The following is a 15,539-nucleotide window of genomic DNA, read 5'->3' as shown; positions in this document are numbered from 1 at the left end:
ATTGGACAGCCATCTGAAAAACAAAGGAACTAGATCACTATCTTATAACATATAGAAAACTCTTTTACGTTATTCTTGGCAGTGATTTTTTGGCTTGGACACTAAAAACAAAAGCAACAAAAGCAAAAAAACAACTAAGTGGGACTACATCATACTAAAAAGCTTCTGCACAGCAAAGAAATCTATCAAGAAAATACAAAGGCAACTAATGAATGGGGAAAAACAGTCGCGAATTGTACATCTAATAAAGGGTTATTATCCAAATTATATAAAGAACTCATCCAACTCAACGGCAAATAAAAAAATGATTTAAAAAATGGGAAGATCTGAATAGGTCTGAATAGATCACATCTGTTTGATTGGCTATTATCAACTAATCAAGAGACAAGTGTAGGCAAAGATTTGGACAAGAAGAAACCCTTGTATGCTATTGGGAAGGTAAATTCCCAATGGTTGCAGCCATTATGAAAAACAGCATGAATGTTCCTCAAAAAGTTAAAAATACAAGTATTTATATGATCCAGCAATTCTCTTCTTGGTAGTTATCTGAACGAAACAAAAACACTAACTCAAAAACATATCTCACAATAACCAATATATGAACACAACCTAATTGTCCATCAGTGGATGGATAAAAAATATATGCTATATGCACACAATGGAATATTAGCCATAAAAGAGAATTAAATCTGGGGCATCTGGGCGGCTCAGTTGGTTAAGTGTTCAAATCTTGATTTCGGCTCCGATCATGATCTCATGGTTCATGAGTCCAAGCCCTGCAACAGGCTCTGCACTGACAGCGTGGAGACTGCTTAGGACTCACTCCCTCTCTCTTAAAAAAATAAACAAAAAAAACAAAAACTGGGGCACCTGCACTCACTCAGTTAAGCATCTGATTTGATTTTGGCTCAGGTCATGATTTTATGGTTCGTGGGTTCAAGCCCTGTGTCAGGCTCCACACTGGCAGTGTGGGTGGACATTAAGGGCATTATGCAAAATTAAGTAAGAGAACACTAATATATATTTTACTTACATGTGAAATATAACAAACAAACTCACAGATACTGAGAATAGATTTTTGGTTGCTAGATGCTGTGCATGGAAGATGGGCAAAATATGTCAAGAGGTTCAAAAGATACAAACGTACAGTTAAAAAATAAGTCATGAGGATGTAATATACAGCATGATAACTATAGTTAATATTGTATTGCATATTGAAAATTGCTAAGAGGATAGATCTTAAATTTTCTGATCACAAGAAAAAAAGTTCAACTTTGTACAGTAATAGATGCTAACTATACTATTATAATCATGCTGCAATGTATACAAATATCAAATAATTACTTGTGCATCTGAATATAATATTATATGTCAATTATATCTCAATAAAAAGAAAAGAAACAGCTTGAAGCCATTTGGATATTATTTTTTAAAGACCTTGTATAGAGAAAAAAAATATTTTGCTAAATAGATTCATATGTAGGAAACTTGGGACTGAATACTTGTATTCCTTTTAATTACTTGGATACAAAGGTGGGATTCAGAAGTTCAGACAAGTTATAGGGAAGTAGTAAATATGATTAAAAGGCAAATTAATAGTGTGAAAGTGATAAAAGTAAACCACATTAGATATGGGGACAGTAGGGGGAGCTCTCACACACTACCCCTCCTTGTCTACTGCAGGGAAGAGAGGTACCTTACATTCTTAACAGGAATAAGCCTGCACTTTACTACCTAAGAAGAAGGAAGAAAGATTCCCCTTTGTGCAGTAATAGCAAATGAATGTGTCACAACTCAACCAATGAAAAGCCACTATACTTCAAACTGCCAGTTCACTCCCTCCAATAGACTTTTTATTTATGAGTTTCTCTCAACTCCCCTTTCTTCTATAAAAGAGCACTCCTCTCCTTTGTTCTTCAGATTGTCTATGGTTTTGCTGTAGCTTGCTTGTCCTGAATTGCAGTTCTCCACTATTCCTAAATAAACTAATTTTCAGTAGTAAAATAACTGACAGTTTTATTTTTATGGTTAATAATAGAAATAAAATATGGGAATATATGTGTTTAATGTACCATATCTAAAGGACTGACTATAGAGGAGATTTGAGGTTTAAAAAATACATAAATAACTCAGAGAAGAAAATATAACTTTACCTTGAAAGAGTCTATGGTGGAGATTGATGAAAGTCACATTGAGGTCATGTTTAAAAATATAAATCAAGCACCAATTCAGCTGGCACTAGTCCTGTTGGCTACAGGTCCACTCACATAGAGGATAGGTAGCACACAAAACTTGCTAGCACTACACATCCTGCCTCTGGGGCTTGGGGGTTCCAAATCGCCAAATTCCAGACCACCTTTCCTCAGTCTCTGTGAATGGTGATCCTCTCAACAGAGGACTGGCACACAAACTTTGCTAATATCACATCCTATTTTCATAAGCTTCTGTAAATCTTCCCCTTTCAATAAACTCTTGGTCAGAGTCCATCAAAAGCAGTACAAGCCTGGCAGTGTGCATGCAGCCCCAATAGGAGTCAGCATTATCCAAAGTGGCTCCCCCTCCCACTCCCCTGGCAGATGGGAAGATAACCATACACAAGTCAGGCTGCAGTCCCAGAAGTGGGTTGGGTACAGACTGCTGGTCTGAGTACATGCCCCACCCACAAAAATAAGAGTTTCGGTGGGGGGCAGTAATTTGGTGATATTGTATCTCTGCACCTATCTGGTGTGACTCAACTCAAGCCCAGGGTGGCCCCAGGCTGGCCCAGTAACAACATAAGGACTAAGCACTACCTACAACAGGTAAAGAGGGCCATTACAAACCAATGGACTAAAGGAAAAAGTGGCTTGGCCACAATATCAGGGTGCATACAATACACATAGGCGACAACCCTAAATTTCCAGGTTCAAGTGAACAGGGGACACTGTCCTGCAGGACACTACAGGACTTCTTCTTCATAAAGACATTACTTTCAAATAAAGGAGATCTAGCTGACTTTACTAACAGACAGAAATAGACACAGAGAGTTAGACAATATGAGAAGACAGAGGAATATGTCCCAAATGAAAGAACAGGACAAAAATCCCAGCAAGAGACCTAAGTGAAACAGAGAAAAGCAATATGCCTGATGGAGACTTTAAAGTAATAATCAGAAAGATATTCATTGGACTTGAGAAAAGAATAGAGGATCTCAGTGACACTGGTAAGAAGATAACACATAAAACAGAACCAATCAGAGATGAAGAACTCAATAAATGAAACTAAAGATACACTAGATGAAATAAATACTAGAGTAAAGGAAGAACGGATCAAAAACCTAGAGTACAGAGTAATGGAAAGCAATCAAGTTGAACAGGTAAGAAGAAAAAACAATACAAAGTGAAAATAGACTTAGGGAACTCAGCAACACCATCAGGTGTAATAACATTTGCATTATAGAGATCCCAGAAAAAAAAAAAAAGAGAGAGGGAAAAGCTGGCAGAAAATTTACTTGAATAGGTAATAACTGAAAACTTCCCAAATCTGGGGAAGAAAACAGAAATCCAGATCCAGGAGTCACAGAGAGCCCCCCAAAAAATCAACCCAAGAAGGTCTACACAAGGACTCATAGTAATTAAAATGGCAAAAGGTAGTGATAAAGAGGGAATTTTAAAAGCAGCAAGAGACAAGAAAACAGCCATATACAAGGGAAACCTATAAAGATATGAATTGATTTTTCAGCAGAAATTTGCAGGGCAGGAAGGAGTGGCATGATATATTCAAGTGTTGAAAGAGAAAAATCTGCAGCCAAGAATATTCAATTTACAAGGCTCAGATCAGCAACCTGGAGGACAGAGTAATGGAAAGCATTCAGAATAGGAGAGATAAAGTTTTCCAGATAAACAAAAGCTAAAGGAATTCATGACCACTAAATGAGCCCTACAAGAAATTAAAGGGGACTCTTTGAGTGGAAAGGAAAGACAGTAAGAGTAATAAAAGTAGAAAGCACAAAAGTGATAAAAACAAGTACATCTATAAAAATCAGTCAAAGGACTCAAAAAGCAAAAAGAATGTGGAGTTCGCACCATATACTTAAAACATGGGGGCAAAGAGGAGTAAAGAATGCATTCAAACTTAAGCGACCATAAACTTAATATAGACTGCTATATGCAGAAGATGTAGCCACAAATAAAAAACTAGTGTTAGACAGACAAAAAATTAATAGAAAGGAATTCAAGTATATCACTAAAGAAGGTCAACTAAACATGAGAGAACAAGAGAAAAAAGAAATAGGGAAGAACTTCAAAAAAATAACAATGAAACAAGAAACCAAGTGGCAATAACTGCATACCTATCGATAATTACTTTGGATATAAGTGGATTAAATGCTCCAGTCAAAAGACATAGGGTGACAGAGTAGATAAAAAACATGACCCACTTATATGCTGCCTGTGGGAGACTTATTTCAGACCTAACGACACTTACAGATTGAAAATGAGGAGATGGAGAAACATTTATCCTGCAAATGGATGTCAAAAGAAACCCAAGGTAGCAATATAAGTATGGACAAAATAGACTTTAAAATAAAGACTATAACAAGAGACAAAGAAAGACACTATAATAATAAAGGGGAAAATACAACAATATGTAACGATTGTAAATATTTATGCACCCAACATGAGAGCATCCAGATACATAAAAATTAACAATAAACATAAAAGAAGTAATCAATAGTAATATAATACTAAGGGGACTTTAACAACTCACTTACATTAATAGACAGATCATGCAAACAGAAAATCAACAAGGAAACAGTGGCTTTGAAAGACACATTAGACCAGACAGATAACAGATATATTCAGAACATTCCATCCTAAAACAGAATACACATTCTCTTTAAGTGTACATGGAACATTCTCCATAATAGATTACATATTAGGCCACAAAACAAGTATCAAAAAATTGATAAAGACTGAAGTCCTACTATGCATCTTTTCTGACCATAACACTATGAAACTAGCAATCCATCACATGAAAATATCTGGAAAGAGCACAATTACATGGAAATTAAAAACATGCTATTAAACAATGAATGGATAAGAAGAGAAATTTAAAAAAAGAGAGACAAATGAAAAAAAACAATGGTTCAAAATATTTGGGATGCAGTAAAAGCAGCTCTAAAAGGGAAGTTTATAACAATACAGGTCTAATTCAAACAGCAAGAAAAAAATTCAGATAAACAAACTAAGACAGCTAAGACAAGAACAAACAAAACCCAAAACCAGCAGAAGGAAGGAAATTATAAAGATTAGAATAGAAATAAATGAAAAAGAAACTAGAAACACAAAAGAACAGATCAATGAAACCAGGAGCTGGTTCTTTGAAAAGATCAACAAAATTGATAAATGTTTAGCCATACCCATAAAAAAAAAATACTCAAAATCTGAAATGGAAGAGAAATAACACCACAGAAATACAATGAACTATAAGAGAATATTATGAAAATTATATGCCAATAAATTGGACAACCTAGAAGAAATAGATAAATTCTTAAAACAATAACCTACCAAAACTAAATCAAAACAAAATAGACATTTTGAATGGACCAACTATCAAAAATGAAATGAAATCAATAATAAAAAACTCCCAACAAAAGTACAGGACCAGATGGCTTTACAGGTGAATTAATCCAAGCATTTAAAGTCAATACCCTTTTTTTTTTCAAACTATTCCAGAAAATAGAAGAGGATGGAAAGTTTCCAAATTCATTCTATGAAGCAGCATTATGCTGATACCAAAACCAGATAAAGACACCACAGAAAAAAGGAGAACTACAGGTCAAAATCTCTGATGAACACAGATTTCAAAAATCCTCAACAAAATATTAGCAAACTGGATCCAGCAATACATTAAAACTTACATTAAGACAGTACATTAAAACAATACATTCCCCATGATCAAGTTGGTTTTATTCCCAGAATCAGAGAACAGTTCATTATTCACAAATAAATCAACGTGATACATCACATCAATAAAAGAAAGGATAAAACATATGATTATTTCAATAGATACAGAAAAAGCATGTTGAAAAAGTACAACATCCATTCATGACAAAAACCCTCAAAAAGTTAGGTTAATAGTTAACATACTATTAGTTAACATACCTCCACATAATAAAGGTCATATATGAAAAACCCAGAGCTAACCTCATCCTTAATAGGGAAGTACTGAGAGCTTTTCCCCTAATGTCAGGAAGAAGACAAGAATGTACACTCTCACCACTTTTATTCAACATAGTACCAAAAATCCCAGCCATAGCAATCAGAAAATAAAAAAATAAATAAAACACACCCAAATTGGTAAGGAAGAAGTAAAATTTTACTATTTGCAGATGATGTGGTACTATATATAGAAAACCCAAAAAACTCCACCAAAAACCTGCTAGAACTGATCAATGAATTCAGTAAAGTTGCAGGATACCAAATCAATGCATAGAAATCTGTTACATTTCTATACATCAATAATGAAGTGGCAGAAAGAGAAATTTAGAAAACAATCCCATTTACAGTTACACCAAAGTAATAAAATACTTAGGAATAAGCATCCCTAACAAGGTGAAAGACCTATACTCCGAACATTATAAACCACTAATAAAAGATATTTTAGAAGACATAAAGAATTGGAAAGACATTCTATGCCCATGGATTGGAAGAATATTATTAAAATGTCTATATTACCCAAAACAATCTACACATGTAATGCAATCCCTATCAAAATACCAACATTTTTCTCAGACCTAGAATAAATAATTCTAAAATTTGTATGGAACTATGGAAGACTGCAAATAGCCAAAGCAATTTTGGAAAAGAATAGCAAAGCTGGAGGCATCACAATTCTGGACTTCAAGTTATATTGCAAAGCAGTAGTTATCAAAACAGTATGGTACTGGCATAAAAATTAGATCAATGGAACAAAATTAAAAAATACAGAAATAAATCCACAACTATATGGTCAATTAACCTTTGACAAAGCAAGAAAGATTATCCAATGGGAAAAAGACAGTCTCTTCAGCAAATGGTATTGGGAAAACTGGACAGTAACATGCAGTTTTCTAGTTTCATTTTCTAGGCCATTTTCTCTTAGTATAGACAAAATATAAATTCAAAATGAGTTAAGGACCTAAATTTGAAAGCTCAAACCACAAAAATCCCAGAAGACAGCACTGGCAGTAATTTCTCTGACATTGGTTGTAGCAACATCTTTCTAGAGAAGTCTCCTGAAGCAAGAGAAACAAAAGCAAAAATAAACTGTTGGGACTACATCAAAATAAAAAGCTTCTGAAAAGCAAAGAAAGTAATCAACAACAACAAAAACAAAAACCATAATGAACAAAACTAAAAGACAACCTGCAGAATGGGAGAAGATATTTGCAAATGATAATGAGTAGTATTGGATAATGGTTTAGTATCCAAAATATATAAAGAACTTACACAACTGAACACCAAAAACTACAAGTAATCCAATTAAAAAATGGGCAGAAGACATGAATAAACATTTCTCCAAAGAAGATATACAGATGGCCAACAGATACATGAAAAGATGCTCAAATAAATGATAATCAGGGAAACACAAATCAAAACCACCATGATATATTACTTAATACTTGTCAGGATGGCTAAAATAATAATAATAAAAAAACAAGATTCCATTTGCTACAAAGAAAATCATCAGAGACAGCAGAAATAGTGGCAGAATGAGCCCAGTAAGTCTAGTGGTTCCAACAGTCCTACCTCAGATTCTGCTACTGTACAGAAAGCAGAGACTAGTTTAAACAACTGCGAAGGTGCTGCTGGCAGCTTATCTGAAAAATCAAGGAATGGGCGGTGGCTGCCTTGCCTGTAACTCACCAAATGACAGAAATGAGCATTTAGAGAGGACGAAATAAATACCTCCAAAACAGAGGTATCAGACCCAGTTGTCACTCAGCCCAGTCCATCAGTTTCTCAGTCCAGTACTTCTCAAAGTGAAGGAAAAGCTCCTGGGTTGCTGAAACCAAAGAAGATATGTTTTATGTGCAGAAAGAAAGTTTGGCCTTACAGGGTTTGACTGCTGATGTGGAAATTTGTTTTGTGGACTTCACCATTACTCCGAGAAGCACAACTGTCCATATGATTACAAAGCAAAAGATGAAGCAAAAATCAGAAAAGAGAATCCAGTTGTTGTGGCTGAAAAAAATCCAAAGAATATACATTACTACTTGTGAAGAGACTTAAACTTTGTTTTTATTTTAATATATCATAGGAAAACATTAAAGAGCAGATGCATGACCATTTTCCTTTGATGTTCTCTAGAGTTTTACTTCACACTTTTCTGTCTTATAATTAAAATTTTAGGATGTTTGGGTGTTTGTTACAGGCAGAAATGGATAGATCCAGCCCTGCAAAATGTATATCCCTTGCCATAAATAAAATAGGATGAAAATCTGCACAGCCAATTGCAATACACAGTTAGGGACAAAATTTAGTTTTCATGTGCCAAACATAATACATGAAATATCTGCAGGTTTGCAGCATATCTGCCTTTTGGAATGTAATCAAGACATAATCTTTTGCTAGTGTTATATACCTGTATTTTTTATTTTTCATGGTACACCAGAAAAAGACTGGCAGTCCATTTCTACCGTAGTTAAACTTCATCCTGTTAATTTCCACAACATGTTCTTTGGAAGGAGGAAAGCTATAAAGAGGATCAGACGTTTCCATGAAATCAGTATTTGTTACCATATATAAGCCTGGCTAATTGGTCTTCTAAAAGCTGTCAAATAAGACATTCTGTGAATGGTAAACATCACAACTGGTTATCATGAGTAAAGCCATCAAGCCAACAGGGTCTTGAGCTATCTTTGAAGCTTATTGTGCTGGCCTGCACTAGAAGATGTCTGCATTACTCTGATTGCCAAAAATGTTTTGTAGCAAAGAACTGCACTAGGATTTATTTGTTTATAAGAAGAAATTAAAACTACATTTGGTTTTTACATACAGAGTCCCTGTTGAATAACACGCATCTGAATATAAGTTGCAAAAGTATCTGAAAAGTTAATTTTTCATGAGCAACTTTTATTGAATGTTTTGGTTCAAGAAAGGATGTTTAAAGCTAATGTTTACCAGAGGTTAAGTGGGTGGGGTTGTGGGTGAAATAGGTGAAGGGCATTAAGAGTATACTTATCTGATGAGTATTATGTAATGTATAGAACTGTTGAATCTCTAACTTGTATACCTGAAACCAATATAACAATGTATATTAATTATACTGGAATTGAAAGGAAAGAAAGAAGGGAAGATGAATCAAAGAATAAAAGATGAAAAAATAGAAATCAAGGAACAGAATGTCAAAAAATCTCTGAAAAATGAAAATTAGTAACTGAAATAAGCAGACATTGGACTGTTTGTTGGATTAACATTCCATCCACTATGAAAACAATATGGAGATTCCTCAAAATTAAGTAAACCTACCACATGGTCCAGCAATCCCACTTAAAAAAATGAAAACTAGATTTTGAAGATAATATTTGTGTATCTGTGTTCACTGAAGCATTATATGAATTGCCAAAGTAGTGAGAAAACCTAAATACTCATCAACAAATGAATGGATAAAGAAAATGTGATAAATACATACAATGGACTATTCAGCCTTAAAAAGAAAGGATATTTTGTGATATGTGACAGCATGGTTAAACCTGGAGGACATCATGCTAAGTGAAAAACAAAAAGTCACAGAAAGAGAAACTTGCATTAGTTATCTAAAATAGTTAAGCTCATAGAAGCGGAGAATAGAATAGTGGTTGCTAGGGCCTAGAAAGAAATGAGGAGTTGCTTTACAAAGGGTATAAAGTTAAAGTTATATAAGATGCATCCCTTTTAGTGATCTGTGTTACAACATTGTGCATATAGTTAAAATATTGAGTGCATAATACAGCATTGTGAGAGTGTATTTCATTTTAAGTGCCTTATCATAAAAAGTCAGATCAAAATTATTCTCTGGATGGTAGTGAACATAGTGCTATTATAACTAATAATCAGAATCCAGACTCCTTGCATTAAGTATTATGCAATGTCCATGTGATATTTTGCAAATATAACGAATTTGATAAATCTCTTAATCTTCACAATTTTCCAATTAAATTTTCCTAAAATTCTAGGAGAGATTTTATATCTGAATTATAATTATCCCTATGATCTCAGTTAATAGTAATATATGACATACTAGAACCTTTCTCTACAGAGTTGCCTATAGAGTTGTCTGAAAAGGTATTTTAGAGTTAGGTGGTTCATAAACAAGTACATTGACAATTATGTTATAGTCACATATTTGCATTGTGTTCCCATGTTTTGAAATTCAGTAAGAAATATATTAACCAACATCTGCTTGAAACATCACAGCTATATTTCTTCCTAAGTTTTGATATTTCCTATTTTTATTTACAGGTCTTTTTTTTTCTATATGTCTTTTCAGTGTTAGTGTCTTTCAGAGCAGCATTTTATGCTTATCTTTCATTTTTTTCCTGCACTCTACCCATAGTTAAAATCTCACCCCTCTAAATGATAACAATTCCTATAAATACAAACACAGACACACAGAATTTGTGTCTGTTTCCTAAGTTTTTGTCCTGTACAACCATATAAGCCTATCTCCTCTTAAAGACTGTGCAAGCTCTTCAAAACTCTTGCATTAAATACTTTAATAATAGTATTCATGACACCTTTCCTAAAAAACAAACTGTAGCTTATATATAAATACCTCAGCTACACTTTTGACTTTTACTGTGCTTTTCTTGGTAACCTTCCATAAATGGCATCCTGCATATATATAAGGAGGTACACATGCTATTAAAATTCTTCCCCATAAATCTGTGTTTTATAATGGGGGAAAGAAGGTCGGTCTCAGCTAAGAACCTAGAAAGTTAGAGGAAACATTATTTTCCTCTTCCATGTATATTACCAATCTCAGTGTTTTCCACAATTTTCCAAATTTGAAATTATCTCACTGATATTGTACTATATTTCAATAACAAAATCTACTTGTGCATTGAGCACTAGTAGATCTACTTAGACGTGATCTATTTCTTGATTTTTTTTGTATTTCCCATCATTCCTTTCTTGTTGTATTTACAGCACCAGTGGTAGGAATTCTTTCGTTGTTTTTTCCACTCTCTATCCAGTTCTATGTTGGTGTGTTAAAAAAGAGACAACAGGAATACCTGGGTGGCTCAGTAGTTTAAGTGTCTGACTCTTGATTTCAGTTCAGGTCATGATCTCATGGTTAGTGAGATCAAGCCGTACATCAGTGCTGAAAGTATGGAGCCTACTTGGGATTTTCTCCCTGCCCCTTTCTCTTTCTCCCTCTCAAAATAAATAAACTTAAAAAAAAAATTAAAAAGTAAAAAGAGACAACAAACACAAAATAGAGTCATTTATGTTAAGCCCACATCACTAAATCAAAACTTAATACCTAACTTATGGTTTCAACTCTACCTGGTAAGCACTAGTAAAACAATCTGCCTGATAGCCTCCTGCTGTCTCCTAGAGGAAGTTGACCTTCCAAAACAATCCACTTTTTTCTAGTAACTTCCTTGTGTCATTCTCTTCTGCCTGTAAGCCTTTCATTTTGTATAGCTTTCCAGGGCTCCTTTCCATCTGCTAATGGGTTGCTGCCCAATTAATAAATCATTAAATAAATCTAATACAATCTTTAAAATCTACTCAGCTGACTTTTGTTTTTTAATAGGGGCCTAAAAATTATCATTACAGTTTAGATAGTGTTTTCTATCTAAATTTTCAGTTTATTATAGATCAGCAGATATTTTCCATTTGTTCAATGATCCTGTCCCCTACTTTTTACTAGGTGGGGTGACTCAATTGCTTATTTTATGCATGTTTAACTTCAGGCTACCAGCTAAAAATTTATTGTCAGTGTTCTTTTAGATGTACATGATAAAAATCCATCTAGTGGCTTAAACAAAAAATTGTTTGTTCAAGGAATTAATATTACACGGGAAAGGCAATACCTTTAGCAGAGGCAATAGGACTCACTTTGTAACACCAAAGTCATCAGCAGCTCTTTATCCTTGAAGCTGACTCCTTTCTTCACAACTTTATGCCAACAATTCCAAAGGGAAGATGTAACTTGTACCTTTTATAATGAAAATTCTTTAACCTCACTCAAAACAGATTATTTCACACATGTGTATCTGTAAATCACCCACCATGACTCAGTGTATGTAACATTTATTAAGAAAATAATAGATATACTTAGAAATAAGGAGGAAGTGATCAATTCCACTCAAAAGAAATGAGGTAACAGCAAGGGGTGGTTTCCCAAGGAAAATTCTAGAGTTTATTTTCTGGAAGAAAAGTAGTAAGGTACACTATTATTCCAGGAAGCTACAGTGTTTTTAAAATGCTAAAGGAGAGTTTCTTGAGGGCAAAGCCTCTGTCTTAATTGTCTGTCTGCAGTGTTTAGCACAACATCAATAACAGAGGTTGAATTAATTAATTGTTTTATACCAGAAGAAGGCTGATCTAGCTTTAAACTATGGACTTAATCTTTAAGACTTTTTCTCCTGCTATTGCAAATAAAGGCCAGAGTTTCTGATTTCTGGTATCCATTATCTTCCCAGCATTAGGATAATCTGATTAGATTCACATAGAAATTTTTTCCTTCATTCCTTCTCTGAACTTTACCTCTTTATTTTGTAGCATAAAGAGTGCTGGTAGATGGGAAAGCTTACAGATTTTGCTGTTCAGGTGTGGGAATTTATACTGGCCACATATACCCACATATGTATTCAGGTATGTTTATTTCTCCATGTCCATGTATAGGTAGGTGGGCAGCTGCATACATACACACAAAAATCCTTCTTATTTTATTATGGCTTAATGATGAGAAAGTGAAGTGATAAGAGCTCCTTATTTGTACAAAATCTGTATATAGCCTCTTTTGTCACAACAAAGACCCTTTGAAAGTTCTTTTGTTTTTTCTATTTTTCTGGTTCTTCCTTTTTACAGGCTTTTAAAATATGAACTATCTTGCTATTATAAGCTTCTTTATTTAAAAGTTCACAATTATATTTTATCTAATTCACAACTGCAATCAAAATAATTCAGTTTTTAAGCTAATTGATATATGCTCCCTAATTCTAATATTATATTTAGTATAACCAAAGTAAAATCTCTTTCTGCTTCCTTTTTTTTTTTTTTAATAAGCTCTACACCCAATGTGGGTTTTGAACTCACGACCACGAGATCAAGAGTCACATGCTCTACTGACTCGGCCAGCCAGGCACCCCATCCATATTTCACTTATGAATACAAGCAAGTTTCAACCACATAGCTGGCCAAAAATGACCTATACATTAGGCATTTGTGAAAGGAACACTATTTCTAGATGAATGTTGATAAGAGGCCCTGGTATTAAATTAGGATTTAACCCTAAAAATTATTAGTGAGACATTTTTAAAAATTTGAAAATTATCAGTATACATATTTCTTCCCCCAAATCTGCCTACCTGCTCAGTGATCTGACACACTGCATTATGTACAATAGGCACCTTCTAAAATCATAGAGAAAACATTAACTATGTACATTGATATAGATGAAACCCAAATGTATTTAATATTTCTAGCTAGAATTTAATATTATTAAACATATACTTTGTTTAAGTTATCCAGGAGATTAATTTTTATTCACAGGTAACAGGAAATCATTTCTGGCAGAAAACTTATTCTACACCAGGATTGTGAGATTTTTCTAGCTGGCACAGTAAAGAATAAATTTCCATATAGTGAGTTCATTATGACTAATTTTACAGCCTACTGGTAGATTTATGGAATACTATCTGAATGGTTTTGATAAGTCTCAACTTTTAAAACATGTTACAGAAACCACTAATAGGAAATTTCCCTCTGAATTTTTATAACAACGTGTTGATTACAATAGTACTCGTTTTGGTTTGATAGTGCTATAGAAGAGTGCCGCCCCCCTCCTCTGGGTTAGTTACATTTTACTTTTAGTACACAATTGATATTCACAATAATAAATATTGTTAAATTTATTCATTTATTAAAAATAAAAAACAATTTGTTCAAAAATGCCATCCTTAATAAAGCTAGAGAAGCTGGTGGAATAGAAGAGTCATAAGCTCACTGCTCCCATGGACACACTGAGGCAACAACTACATCTATGTAAGCAACTCTGAAAATGACCTGAAGAATGCAAAACAGATTTTCCATGGCTAGTTATAGATAAAAGGCCATGCTGAAAAGGATAGGAGGGGCAGAGAAGTGGTCAGAATCTATACTCCTGACCACAAACTGGAGGGACATCCCAAGAACAGAGGAGTGAGGGAATCATGCTCCACACCAAGCACCCTTGGTGTGGACCCTGATAGCACAGGGACTATCACTGGTAACTCAAGTCTCTATTATGTCTAGATTTGAAAATCAGTGGCACTTAACTCCTAGAGATCCAGAGTGATAGAAAACTTAGTACTTTCCCATAAAAATCCAGCAAACTAAATAGCTAAAACCAACACAGAAGCAGAAATTTGAAAATTATCTGGGGTATACATGAAGGAGACTTATAGAAAAATCTTAGAACCTATGCTGGAGAGGCATGGATTTGCAGAAGATATCTCTGGGAGAAAAGTGCTGACTGGTTTCAGTTTCTTACTATCCTTCAGGCTAGCCAGCTGGATGCATATAGAAGCCAGTTCTAACACTCTGAAAATATTTTGCTAGCACTATGTGCCCCACCAGGCATTCCCCTGCAGACCTGCCCCACTCAAAGTGATCACCGCAGCAGGCATCCTTTCAAAGCAGCTCCTGCCCAGATACATACCCAGCAGGCAGCCTCAGTCATGACCTGCAGCACTACAAGGAGACTCCTGCCTTGGAGAGGAGACTGGTGGAGATCTCCACATACCAGCACACCTGGAAGTCCTGCAGCTGGGTTTCTTAGCTGGCTGCACAGGGAGAAAGCCCTACCCTTCCGTATGCCTCCAACTGTGTCAGGAGCAAATTGTAGACAGCTAGGCTGAATGCCAGCCCCATTCCCCAAGAGGCCAGTGGCCACCACACCCAGGACTCTCAAGAAGACAGGGGCAAACCTTGCCTAGTGCACCCACAGCAGGCAAAACAGGTTATTGTAGTGAGTTGGGCTGAAGGCAATGGTGGCTCACCACAACAGGAGGGCACATACAGCTCACATGGTGGACACCCCAGGAATGCCTGGTTCTGGTGACCAGGAGGGATCGTGCTATGGGCGCCACAAGACTTCTTCTACACAAGGTCCTACTTTCAAGACCAGGAGACGTAGCTGGCCTACCAAATAGTTAGAAACAAACACAGAAAGTTCAACAAAATGAGGAGACAGAGGAGTGTGTCCCAAATGCAAGAAGAAGAAAAATCATGGAAAAAGAGCCAAATGAAAGAGATAATCAATATGCCTGATGAAGAGTTCAAAGTAATGGTCATAAAGATACTCAGCAGACTTGAAAAGAGAGG

General features: G+C 35.0%; 1 pseudogene; it reads left to right on the top strand.

Annotated features, from left to right (window-relative positions):
- Positions 1-7,650: 7,650 nt before the first annotated feature.
- LOC131508031 (AN1-type zinc finger protein 5-like) lies at positions 7,651-8,480 on the top strand (annotated as a pseudogene).
- The last annotated feature ends 7,059 nt before the right edge of the window (positions 8,481-15,539 follow it).

This window comes from Neofelis nebulosa, chromosome 3 (genome assembly GCF_028018385.1).
Source record: "Neofelis nebulosa isolate mNeoNeb1 chromosome 3, mNeoNeb1.pri, whole genome shotgun sequence".
NCBI classification, from domain to species: domain Eukaryota; kingdom Metazoa; phylum Chordata; class Mammalia; order Carnivora; family Felidae; genus Neofelis; species Neofelis nebulosa.
The sequence above is the reverse complement of the archived record's forward strand: the minus strand, read 5'-3'. Positions and strand labels throughout refer to the sequence as shown.